Below are 13,022 nucleotides of genomic sequence, written 5' to 3'. Positions count from 1 at the left end.
TTTTGATATTGCTTGAAACACGAATTCGAAGTCCGTTTGTTTGTTTTTCAGATATCGGTTGGTAACTTTTTTTCTATACATACTAGCGACCTATAACTTGTTTTATCGCATTCAGCGCGTCAAATTACGCCGGAAACGGTCGTCTTTGTTTTGATATTGCTCGAAACACGAAGTCGAAGTCCGTTTGTTTGTTTTTCAGATTTCGGTTGGTAACTTTTTTTCTATACATGCCAGCGACCTAAAACTTGTTTTATCGCATTCAGCGCGTCAAATTACGCCGGAAACGGTCGTCTTTGTTTTGATATTGCTCGAAACACGAAGTCAAAGTCCGTTTGTTTGTTTTTCAGATATCGGTTGGTAACTTTTTTTCTATACATGCTAGCGACCTAAAACTTGTTTGATCGCATTCAGCGCGTCAAATTACGCCGGAAACGGTCGTCTTTGTTTTGATATTGCTCGAAACACGAAGTCGAAGTCCGTTTGTTTGTTTTTCAGATATCGGTGGTAACTTTTTTTCTATACATGCTAGCGGCCTAAAACTTGTTTTATCGTATTCAGCGCGTCAAATTACGCCGGAAACGGTCGTCTTTGTTTTGATATTGCTCAAAACACGGAGTCAATTTCCGTTCGTTTGTTTCGTGGATATCGGTGAGTAACTCTTTATCTATACATGCTAGCGACCTAAAACTTGTTTTATCGCATTCAGCGCGTCAAATTACGCCGGAAACGGTCGTCTTTGTTTTGATATTGCTTGAAACACGAAGTCGAATTCCGTTCGTTTGTTTCGTGGATATCGGTGAGTAACTTTTTTTCTATATATGCTAGCGACCTAAAACTTGTTTTATCGCATTCAGCGCTTCAAATTACGCCGGAAACGGCCGTCTTTGTTTTGATATTGCTCGAAACACGAAGTCAAAGTCCGTTTGTTTGTTTTTCAGATATCGGTTGGTAACTTTTTTTCTATACATGCTAGCGACCTAAAACTTGTTTTATCGCATTCAGCGCAGCAAATTACGCCGGAAACGGTCGTCTTTGTTCTGATATTGCTCAAAACACGAAGTCGAATTCCGTTCGTTTGTTCCGTGGATATCGGTGAGTAACTTTTTTTCTATACATGCTAGCGACCTGAAACCTGTTTCATCGCATTCAGCGCGTCAAATTACGCCGGAAACGGCCGTCTTTGTTTTGATATTGCTCGAAACACGAAGTCGAAGTCCGTTTGTTTGTTTTTCAGATATTGGTTGGTTACTTTTTTTCTGTACATGCTAGCGACCTAAAACTTGTTTTATCGCATTCAGCGCGTCAAATTACGCCGGAAACGGTCGTCTTTGTTTTGATATTGCTCAAAACACGAAGTCGAATTCCGTTTGTTTGTTTCGTGGATATCGGTGAGTAACTTTTTTTCTATACATGCTAGCGACCTGAAACTTGTTTCATCGCATTCAGCGCGTCAAATTACGCCGGAAACGGCCGTCTTTGTTTTGATATTGCTCGATAGACGAAGTCGGAGTCCGTTTGTTTGTTTTTCAGATATCGGTTAGTAACTTTTTTTCTATACATGCTAGCGACCTGAAACTTGTTTCATCGCATTCAGCGCGTCAAATTACGCCGGAAACGGCCGTCTTTGTTTTGATATTGCTCGATAGACGAAGTCGGAGTCCGTTTGTTTGTTTTTCAGATATCGGTTAGTAACTTTTTTTCTATACATGCTAGCGACCTGAAACTTGTTTTATCGCATTCAGCGCGTCAAATTACGCCGGAAACGGTCGTCTTTGTTTTGATATTGCTTAAAACACGAAGTCGAATTCCGTTCGTTTGTTTCATGGATATCGGTGAGTAACTTTTTTTCTATACATGCTAGCGACCTAAAACTTGTTTTATCGCATTCAGCGCGTCAAATTACGCCGGAAACGGCCGTCTTTGTTTTGATATTGCTCGATAGACGAGGTCAGAGTCCGTTTGTTCGTTTCGTGGATATCGGTGAGTAACTTTTTTTCTATACATGCTAGCGACCTGAAACTTGTTTCATCGCATTCAGCGCGTCAAATTACGCCGGAAACGGCCGTCTTTGTTTTGATATTGCTCGATAGACAAAGTCGGAGTCCGTTTGTTTGTTTTTCAGATATCGGTTAGTATTTTTTTTTCTATACATGCTAGCCACCTAAAACTTGTTTCATCGCATTCAGCGCGTCAAATTACGCCGGAAACGGCCGTCTTTGTTTTGATATTGCTCGATAGACGAAGTCAGAGTCCGTTTGTTTGTTTTTCAGATATCGGTTAGTAACTTTTTTTTTAGACATGCTAGCGACCTTATACTTGTTTTATCGCATTCAGCGCGTCAAATTACGCCGGAAACGGTCGTCTTCGTTCTGATATTGCTCAAAACACGGAGTCGAATTCCGTTTGTTTGTTTCGTGGATATTGGTGAGTAACTTTTTTTCTATACATGCTAGCGACCTGAAACTTGTTTTATCGCATTCAGCGCGTCAAATTACGCCGGAAACGGTTGTCTTTGTTTTGATATTGCTTAAAACACGAAGTCGAATTCCGTTCGTTTGTTTCGTGGATATCGGTGAGTAACTTTTTTTCTATACATGCTAGCGACCTAAAACTTGTTCTATCGCATTTAGCGCGTCCAATGACGCCGGAAACGGCCGTCTTTGTTTTGATATTGCTCGATAGACGAAGTCGGAGTCCGTTTGTTTGTTTTTCAGATATCGGTTGGTAACTTTTTTTCTATACATGCTAGCGACCTGAAACTTGTTTTATCGCATTCAGCGCGTCAAATTACGCCGGAAACGGTCGTCTTTGTTTTGATATTGCTTAAAACACGAAGTCGAATTCCGTTCGTTTGTTTCGTGGATATCGGTGAGTAACTTTTTTTCTATACATGCTAGCGACCTAAAACTTGTTCTATCGCATTTAGCGCGTCCAATGACGCCGGAAACGGCCGTCTTTGTTTTGATATTGCTCGATAGACGAAGTCGGAGTCCGTTTGTTTGTTTTTCAGATATCGGTTGGTAACTTTTTTTCTATACATGCTAGCGACCTAAAACTTGTTTTATCGCATTCAGCGCGTCAAATTACGCCGGAAACGGCCGTCTTTGTTTCGATATTGCTCGATAGACGAAGTCAGAGTCCGTTTGTTTGTTTTTCAGATATCGGTTAGTAACTTTTTTTTTATACATGCTAGCGACCTTATACTTGTTTTATCGCATTCAGCGCGTCAAATTACGCCGGAAACGGTCGTCTTCGTTCTGATATTGCTCAAAACACGGAGTCGAATTCCGTTTGTTTGTTTCGTGGATATCGGTGAGTAACTTTTTTTCTATACATGCTAGCGACCTGAAACTTGTTTCATCGCATTCAGCGCGTCAAATTACGCCGGAAACGGTCGTCTTTGTTTTGATATTGCTCAAAACACGAAGTCGAATTCCGTTCGTTTGTTCCGTGGATATCGGTGAGTAACTTTTTTTCTATACATGCTAGCGACCTGAAACCTGTTTCATCGCATTCAGCGCGTCAAATTACGCCGGAAACGGCCGTCTTTGTTTTGATATTGCTTGAAACACGAAGTCGAAGTCCGTTTGTTTGTTTTTCAGATATCGGTTGGTAACTTTTTTTCTATACATACTAGCGACCTAAAACTTGTTTCATCGCATTCAGCGCGTCAATATACGCCGGAAACGGTCGTCTTTGTTTTGATATTGCTCAAAACACGGAGTCAATTTCCGTTCGTTTGTTTCGTGGATATCGGTGAGTAACTTTTTTTCTATACATGCTAGCGACCTAAAACTTGTTTTATCGCATTCAGCGCGTCAAATTACGCCGGAAACGGTCGTCTTTGTTTTGATATTGCTTAAAACACGAAGTCGAATTCCGTTCGTTTGTTCCGTGGATATCGGTGAGTAACTTTTTTTCTATACATGCTAGCGACCTGAAACCTGTTTCATCGCATTCAGCGCGTCAAATTACGCCGGAAACGGCCGTCTTTGTTTTGATATTGCTTGAAACACGAATTCGAAGTCCGTTTGTTTGTTTTTCAGATATCGGTTGGTAACTTTTTTTCTATACATACTAGCGACCTATAACTTGTTTTATCGCATTCAGCGCGTCAAATTACGCCGGAAACGGTCGTCTTTGTTTTGATATTGCTCGAAACACGAAGTCGAAGTCCGTTTGTTTGTTTTTCAGATTTCGGTTGGTAACTTTTTTTCTATACATGCCAGCGACCTAAAACTTGTTTTATCGCATTCAGCGCGTCAAATTACGCCGGAAACGGTCGTCTTTGTTTTGATATTGCTCGAAACACGAAGTCAAAGTCCGTTTGTTTGTTTTTCAGATATCGGTTGGTAACTTTTTTTCTATACATGCTAGCGACCTAAAACTTGTTTGATCGCATTCAGCGCGTCAAATTACGCCGGAAACGGTCGTCTTTGTTTTGATATTGCTCGAAACACGAAGTCGAAGTCCGTTTGTTTGTTTTTCAGATATCGGTGGTAACTTTTTTTCTATACATGCTAGCGGCCTAAAACTTGTTTTATCGTATTCAGCGCGTCAAATTACGCCGGAAACGGTCGTCTTTGTTTTGATATTGCTCAAAACACGGAGTCAATTTCCGTTCGTTTGTTTCGTGGATATCGGTGAGTAACTCTTTATCTATACATGCTAGCGACCTAAAACTTGTTTGATCGCATTCAGCGCGTCAAATTACGCCGGAAACGGTCGTCTTTGTTTTGATATTGCTTGAAACACGAAGTCGAATTCCGTTCGTTTGTTTCGTGGATATCGGTGAGTAACTTTTTTTCTATATATGCTAGCGACCTAAAACTTGTTTTATCGCATTCAGCGCTTCAAATTACGCCGGAAACGGCCGTCTTTGTTTTGATATTGCTCGAAACACGAAGTCAAAGTCCGTTTGTTTGTTTTTCAGATATCGGTTGGTAACTTTTTTTCTATACATGCTAGCGACCTAAAACTTGTTTTATCGCATTCAGCGCAGCAAATTACGCCGGAAACGGTCGTCTTTGTTCTGATATTGCTCAAAACACGAAGTCGAATTCCGTTCGTTTGTTCCGTGGATATCGGTGAGTAACTTTTTTTCTATACATGCTAGCGACCTGAAACCTGTTTCATCGCATTCAGCGCGTCAAATTACGCCGGAAACGGCCGTCTTTGTTTTGATATTGCTCGAAACACGAAGTCGAAGTCCGTTTGTTTGTTTTTCAGATATTGGTTGGTTACTTTTTTTCTGTACATGCTAGCGACCTAAAACTTGTTTTATCGCATTCAGCGCGTCAAATTACGCCGGAAACGGTCGTCTTTGTTTTGATATTGCTCAAAACACGAAGTCGAATTCCGTTTGTTTGTTTCGTGGATATCGGTGAGTAACTTTTTTTCTATACATGCTAGCGACCTGAAACTTGTTTCATCGCATTCAGCGCGTCAAATTACGCCGGAAACGGCCGTCTTTGTTTTGATATTGCTCGATAGACGAAGTCGGAGTCCGTTTGTTTGTTTTTCAGATATCGGTTAGTAACTTTTTTTCTATACATGCTAGCGACCTGAAACTTGTTTCATCGCATTCAGCGCGTCAAATTACGCCGGAAACGGCCGTCTTTGTTTTGATATTGCTCGATAGACGAAGTCGGAGTCCGTTTGTTTGTTTTTCAGATATCGGTTAGTAACTTTTTTTCTATACATGCTAGCGACCTGAAACTTGTTTTATCGCATTCAGCGCGTCAAATTACGCCGGAAACGGTCGTCTTTGTTTTGATATTGCTTAAAACACGAAGTTGAATTCCGTTCGTTTGTTTCATGGATATCGGTGAGTAACTTTTTTTCTATACATGCTAGCGACCTAAAACTTGTTTTATCGCATTCAGCGCGTCAAATTACGCCGGAAACGGCCGTCTTTGTTTTGATATTGCTCGATAGACGAGGTCAGAGTCCGTTTGTTCGTTTCGTGGATATCGGTGAGTAACTTTTTTTCTATACATGCTAGCGACCTGAAACTTGTTTCATCGCATTCAGCGCGTCAAATTACGCCGGAAACGGCCGTCTTTGTTTTGATATTGCTCGATAGACAAAGTCGGAGTCCGTTTGTTTGTTTTTCAGATATCGGTTAGTATTTTTTTTTCTATACATGCTAGCCACCTAAAACTTGTTTCATCGCATTCAGCGCGTCAAATTACGCCGGAAACGGCCGTCTTTGTTTTGATATTGCTCGATAGACGAAGTCAGAGTCCGTTTGTTTGTTTTTCAGATATCGGTTAGTAACTTTTTTTTTAGACATGCTAGCGACCTTATACTTGTTTTATCGCATTCAGCGCGTCAAATTACGCCGGAAACGGTCGTCTTCGTTCTGATATTGCTCAAAACACGGAGTCGAATTCCGTTTGTTTGTTTCGTGGATATTGGTGAGTAACTTTTTTTCTATACATGCTAGCGACCTGAAACTTGTTTTATCGCATTCAGCGCGTCAAATTACGCCGGAAACGGTTGTCTTTGTTTTGATATTGCTTAAAACACGAAGTCGAATTCCGTTCGTTTGTTTCGTGGATATCGGTGAGTAACTTTTTTTCTATACATGCTAGCGACCTAAAACTTGTTCTATCGCATTTAGCGCGTCCAATGACGCCGGAAACGGCCGTCTTTGTTTTGATATTGCTCGATAGACGAAGTCGGAGTCCGTTTGTTTGTTTTTCAGATATCGGTTGGTAACTTTTTTTCTATACATGCTAGCGACCTGAAACTTGTTTTATCGCATTCAGCGCGTCAAATTACGCCGGAAACGGTCGTCTTTGTTTTGATATTGCTTAAAACACGAAGTCGAATTCCGTTCGTTTGTTTCGTGGATATCGGTGAGTAACTTTTTTTCTATACATGCTAGCGACCTAAAACTTGTTCTATCGCATTTAGCGCGTCCAATGACGCCGGAAACGGCCGTCTTTGTTTTGATATTGCTCGATAGACGAAGTCGGAGTCCGTTTGTTTGTTTTTCAGATATCGGTTGGTAACTTTTTTTCTATACATGCTAGCGACCTAAAACTTGTTTTATCGCATTCAGCGCGTCAAATTACGCCGGAAACGGCCGTCTTTGTTTCGATATTGCTCGATAGACGAAGTCAGAGTCCGTTTGTTTGTTTTTCAGATATCGGTTAGTAACTTTTTTTTTATACATGCTAGCGACCTTATACTTGTTTTATCGCATTCAGCGCGTCAAATTACGCCGGAAACGGTCGTCTTCGTTCTGATATTGCTCAAAACACGGAGTCGAATTCCGTTTGTTTGTTTCGTGGATATCGGTGAGTAACTTTTTTTCTATACATGCTAGCGACCTGAAACTTGTTTCATCGCATTCAGCGCGTCAAATTACGCCGGAAACGGTCGTCTTTGTTTTGATATTGCTCAAAACACGAAGTCGAATTCCGTTCGTTTGTTCCGTGGATATCGGTGAGTAACTTTTTTTCTATACATGCTAGCGACCTGAAACCTGTTTCATCGCATTCAGCGCGTCAAATTACGCCGGAAACGGCCGTCTTTGCTTTGATATTGCTTGAAACACGAAGTCGAAGTCCGTTTGTTTGTTTTTCAGATATCGGTTGGTAACTTTTTTTCTATACATACTAGCGACCTAAAACTTGTTTCATCGCATTCAGCGCGTCAATATACGCCGGAAACGGTCGTCTTTGTTTTGATATTGCTCAAAACACGGAGTCAATTTCCGTTCGTTTGTTTCGTGGATATCGGTGAGTAACTTTTTTTCTATACATGCTAGCGACCTAAAACTTGTTTTATCGCATTCAGCGCGTCAAATTACGCCGGAAACGGTCGTCTTTGTTTTGATATTGCTTAAAACACGAAGTCGAATTCCGTTCGTTTGTTTCGTGGATATCGGTGAGTAACTTTTTTTCTATACATGCTACCGACCTAAAACTTGTTTTATCGTATTCAGCGCGTCAAATTACGCCGGAAACGGTCGTCTTTGTTTTGATATTGCTCAAAACACGGAGTCAATTTCCGTTCGTTTGTTTCGTGGATATCGGTGAGTGACTCTTTTTCTATACATGCTAGCGACCTAAAACTTGTTTTATCGCATTCAGCCCGTCAAATTACGCCGGAAACGGTCGTCTTTGTTCTGATATTGCTCGATAGACAAAGTCGGAGTCCGTTCGTTTGTTTTTCAGATATCGGTTGGTAACTTTTTTTCTATACATGCTAGCGACCTAAAACTTGTTTCATCGCATTCAGCGCGTCAAATTACGCCGGAAACGGCCGTCTTTGTTTTGATATTGCTTGAAACACGAAGTCGAAGTCCGTTTGTTTGTTTTTCAGATATCGGTTGGTAACTTTTTTTCTATACATACTAGCGACCTAAAACTTGTTTCATCGCATTCAGCGCGTCAATATACGCCGGAAACGGTCGTCTTTGTTTTGATATTGCTCAAAACACGGAGTCAATTTCCGTTCGTTTGTTTCGTGGATATCGGTGAGTAACTCTTTTTCTATACATGCTAGCGACCTAAAACTTGTTTTATCGCATTCAGCCCGTCAAATTACGCCGGAAACGGTCGTCTTTGTTCTGATATTGCTCGATAGACAAAGTCGGAGTCCGTTCGTTTGTTTTTCAGATATCGGTTGGTAACTTTTTTTCTATACATGCTAGCGACCTAAAACTTGTTTCATCGCATTCAGCGCGTCAAATTACGCCGGAAACGGTCGTCTTTGTTTTGATATTGCTCAAAACACGAAGTCGAATTCCGTTCGTTTGTTTCGTGGATATCGGTGAGTAACTTTTTTTCTATACATGCTAGCGACCTGAAACTTGTTTCATCGCATTCAGCGCGTCAAATTACGCCGGAAACAACCGTCTTTCTTCTGATATTGCTCGACAGACGAAGTCGAAGTCCGTTTGTTTGTTTTTCAGATATCGGTTGGTAACTTTTTTTCTATACATGCTAGCGACCTAAAACTTGTTTTATCGCATTCAGCGCGTCGAATTACGCCGGAAACGGTCGTCTTTGTTATGATATTGCTCAAAACACGAAGTCGAATTATGTTCGTTTGTTCCGTGGATATCGGTGAGTAACTTTTTTTCTATACATGCTAGCGACCTGAAACCTGTTTCATCGCATTCAGCGCGTCAAATTACGCCGGAAACGGCCGTCTTTGTTTTGATATTGCTTGAAACACGAATTCGAAGTCCGTTTGTTTGTTTTTCAGATATCGGTTGGTCACTTTTTTTCTATACATACTAGCGACCTATAACTTGTTTTATCGCATTCAGCGCGTCAAATTACGCCGAGAACGGTCGTCTTCGTTCTGATATTGCTCAGAACACGGAGTCGAATTCCGTTTGTTTGTTTCGTGGATATCGGAGAGTAACTTTTTTTCTATACATGCTAGCGACCTAAAACTTGTTTTATCGCATTCAGCGCGTCAAATTACGCCGGAAACGGTCGTCTTTGTTTTGATATTGCTCGAAACACGAAGTCGAAGTCCGTTTGTTTGTTTTTCAGATTTCGGTTGGTAACTTTTTTTCTATACATGCCAGCGACCTAAAACTTGTTTTATCGCATTCAGCGCGTCAAATTACGCCGGAAACGGTCGTCTTTGTTTTGATATTGCTCGAAACACGAAGTCAAAGTCCGTTTGTTTGTTTTTCAGATATCGGTTGGTAACTTTTTTTCTATACATGCTAGCGACCTAAAACTTGTTTGATCGCATTCAGCGCGTCAAATTACGCCGGAAACGGTCGTCTTTGTTTTGATATTGCTCGAAACACGAAGTCGAAGTCCGTTTGTTTGTTTTTCAGATATCGGTTGGTAACTTTTCTTCTATACATGCTAGCGGCCTAAAACTTGTTTTATCGTATTCAGCGCGTCAAATTACGCCGGAAACGGTCGTCTTTGTTTTGATATTGCTCAAAACACGGAGTCAATTTCCGTTCGTTTGTTTCGTGGATATCGGTGAGTAACTCTTTTTCTATACATGCTAGCGACCTAAAACTTGTTTTATCGCATTCAGCGCGTCAAATTACGCCGGAAACGGTCGTCTTTGTTTTGATATTGCTTGAAACACGAAGTCGAATTCCGTTCGTTTGTTTCGTGGATATCGGTGAGTAACTTTTTTTCTATATATGCTAGCGACCTAAAACTTGTTTTATCGCATTCAGCGCTTCAAATTACGCCGGAAACGGCCGTCTTTGTTTTGATATTGCTCGAAACACGAAGTCAAAGTCCGTTTGTTTGTTTTTCAGATATCGGTTGGTAACTTTTTTTCTATACATGCTAGCGACCTAAAACTTGTTTTATCGCATTCAGCGCGTCGAATTACGCCGGAAACGGTCGTCTTTGTTATGATATTGCTCAAAACACGAAGTCGAATTATGTTCGTTTGTTCCGTGGATATCGGTGAGTAACTTTTTTTCTATACATGCTAGCGACCTGAAACCTGTTTCATCGCATTCAGCGCGTCAAATTACGCCGGAAACGGCCGTCTTTGTTTTGATATTGCTCAAAACACGAAGTCGAATTCCGTTCGTTTGTTTCGTGGATATCGGTGAGTAACTCTTTTTCTATACATGCTAGCGACCTAAAACTTGTTTTATCGCATTCAGCCCGTCAAATTACGCCGGAAACGGTCGTCTTTGTTCTGATATTGCTCGATAGACAAAGTCGGAGTCCGTTCGTTTGTTTTTCAGATATCGGTTGGTAACTTTTTTTCTATACATGCTAGCGACCTGAAACTTGTTTCATCGCATTCAGCGCGTCAAATTACGCCGGAAACGGTCGTCTTTGTTTTGATATTGCTCAAAACACGAAGTCGAATTCCGTTCGTTTGTTTCGTGGATATCGGTAAGTAACTTTTTTTCTATACATGCTAGCGACCTGAAACTTGTTTCATCGCATTCAGCGCGTCAAATTACGCCGGAAACAACCGTCTTTCTTCTGATATTGCTCGACAGACGAAGTCGAAGTCCGTTTGTTTGTTTTTCAGATATCGGTTGGTAACTTTTTTTCTATACATGCTAGCGACCTAAAACTTGTTTTATCGCATTCAGCGCGTCGAATTACGCCGGAAACGGTCGTCTTTGTTATGATATTGCTCAAAACACGAAGTCGAATTATGTTCGTTTGTTCCGTGGATATCGGTGAGTAACTTTTTTTCTATACATGCTAGCGACCTGAAACCTGTTTCATCGCATTCAGCGCGTCAAATTACGCCGGAAACGGCCGTCTTTGTTTTGATATTGCTTGAAACACGAATTCGAAGTCCGTTTGTTTGTTTTTCAGATATCGGTTGGTAACTTTTTTTCTATACATACTAGCGACCTATAACTTGTTTTATCGCATTCAGCGCGTCAAATTACGCCGAAAACGGTCGTCTTCGTTCTGATATTGCTCAGAACACGGAGTCGAATTCCGTTTGTTTGTTTCGTGGATATCGGAGAGTAACTTTTTTTCTATACATGCTAGCGACCTTAAACTTGTTTTATCGCATTCAGCGCGTCAAATTACGCCGGAAACGGTCGTCTTTGTTTTGATATTGCTCGAAACACGAAGTCGAAGTCCGTTTGTTTGTTTTTCAGATTTCGGTTGGTAACTTTTTTTCTATACATGCCAGCGACCTAAAACTTGTTTTATCGCATTCAGCGCGTCAAATTACGCCGGAAACGGTCGTCTTTGTTTTGATATTGCTCGAAACACGAAGTCAAAGTCCGTTTGTTTGTTTTTCAGATATCGGTTGGTAACTTTTTTTCTATACATGCTAGCGACCTAAAACTTGTTTGATCGCATTCAGCGCGTCAAATTACGCCGGAAACGGTCGTCTTTGTTTTGATATTGCTCGAAACACGAAGTCGAAGTCCGTTTGTTTGTTTTTCAGATATCGGTTGGTAACTTTTTTTCTATACATGCTAGCGGCCTAAAACTTGTTTTATCGTATTCAGCGCGTCAAATTACGCCGGAAACGGTCGTCTTTGTTTTGATATTGCTCAAAACACGGAGTCAATTTCCGTTCGTTTGTTTCGTGGATATCGGTGAGTAACTCTTTTTCTATACATGCTAGCGACCTAAAACTTGTTTTATCGCATTCAGCGCGTCAAATTACGCCGGAAACGGTCGTCTTTGTTTTGATATTGCTTGAAACACGAAGTCGAATTCCGTTCGTTTGTTTCGTGGATATCGGTGAGTAACTTTTTTTCTATATATGCTAGCGACCTAAAACTTGTTTTATCGCATTCAGCGCTTCAAATTACGCCGGAAACGGCCGTCTTTGTCTTGATATTGCTCGAAACACGAAGTCAAAGTCCGTTTGTTTGTTTTTCAGATATCGGTTGGTAACTTTTTTTCTATACATGCTAGCGACCTAAAATTTGTTTTATCGCATTCAGCGCAGCAAATTACGCCGGAAACGGTCGTCTTTGTTCTGATATTGCTCAAAACACGAAGTCGAATTCCGTTCGTTTGTTCCGTGGATATCGGTGAGTAACTTTTTTTCTATACATGCTAGCGACCTGAAACCTGTTTCATCGCATTCAGCGCGTCAAATTACGCCGGAAACGGCCGTCTTTGTTTTGATATTGCTCGAAACACGAAGTCGAAGTCCGTTTGTTTGTTTTTCAGATATCGGTTGGTAACTTTTTTTCTATACATGCTAGCGACCTAAAACTTGTTTGATCGCATTCAGCGCGTCAAATTACGCCGGAAACGGTCGTCTTTGTTTTGATATTGCTCGAAACACGAAGTCGAAGTCCGTTTGTTTGTTTTTCAGATATCGGTTGGTAACTTTTTTTCTATACATGCTAGCGGCCTAAAACTTGTTTTATCGTATTCAGCGCGTCAAATTACGCCGGAAACGGTCGTCTTTGTTTTGATATTGCTCAAAACACGGAGTCAATTTCCGTTCGTTTGTTTCGTGGATATCGGTGAGTAACTCTTTTTCTATACATGCTAGCGACCTAAAACTTGTTTTATCGCATTCAGCGCGTCAAATTACGCCGGAAACGGTCGTCTTTG

This window comes from Diprion similis, chromosome 9 (genome assembly GCF_021155765.1).
Source record: "Diprion similis isolate iyDipSimi1 chromosome 9, iyDipSimi1.1, whole genome shotgun sequence".
NCBI lineage: Eukaryota > Metazoa > Arthropoda > Insecta > Hymenoptera > Diprionidae > Diprion > Diprion similis.
The sequence above is the reverse complement of the archived record's forward strand: the minus strand, read 5'-3'. Positions refer to the sequence as shown.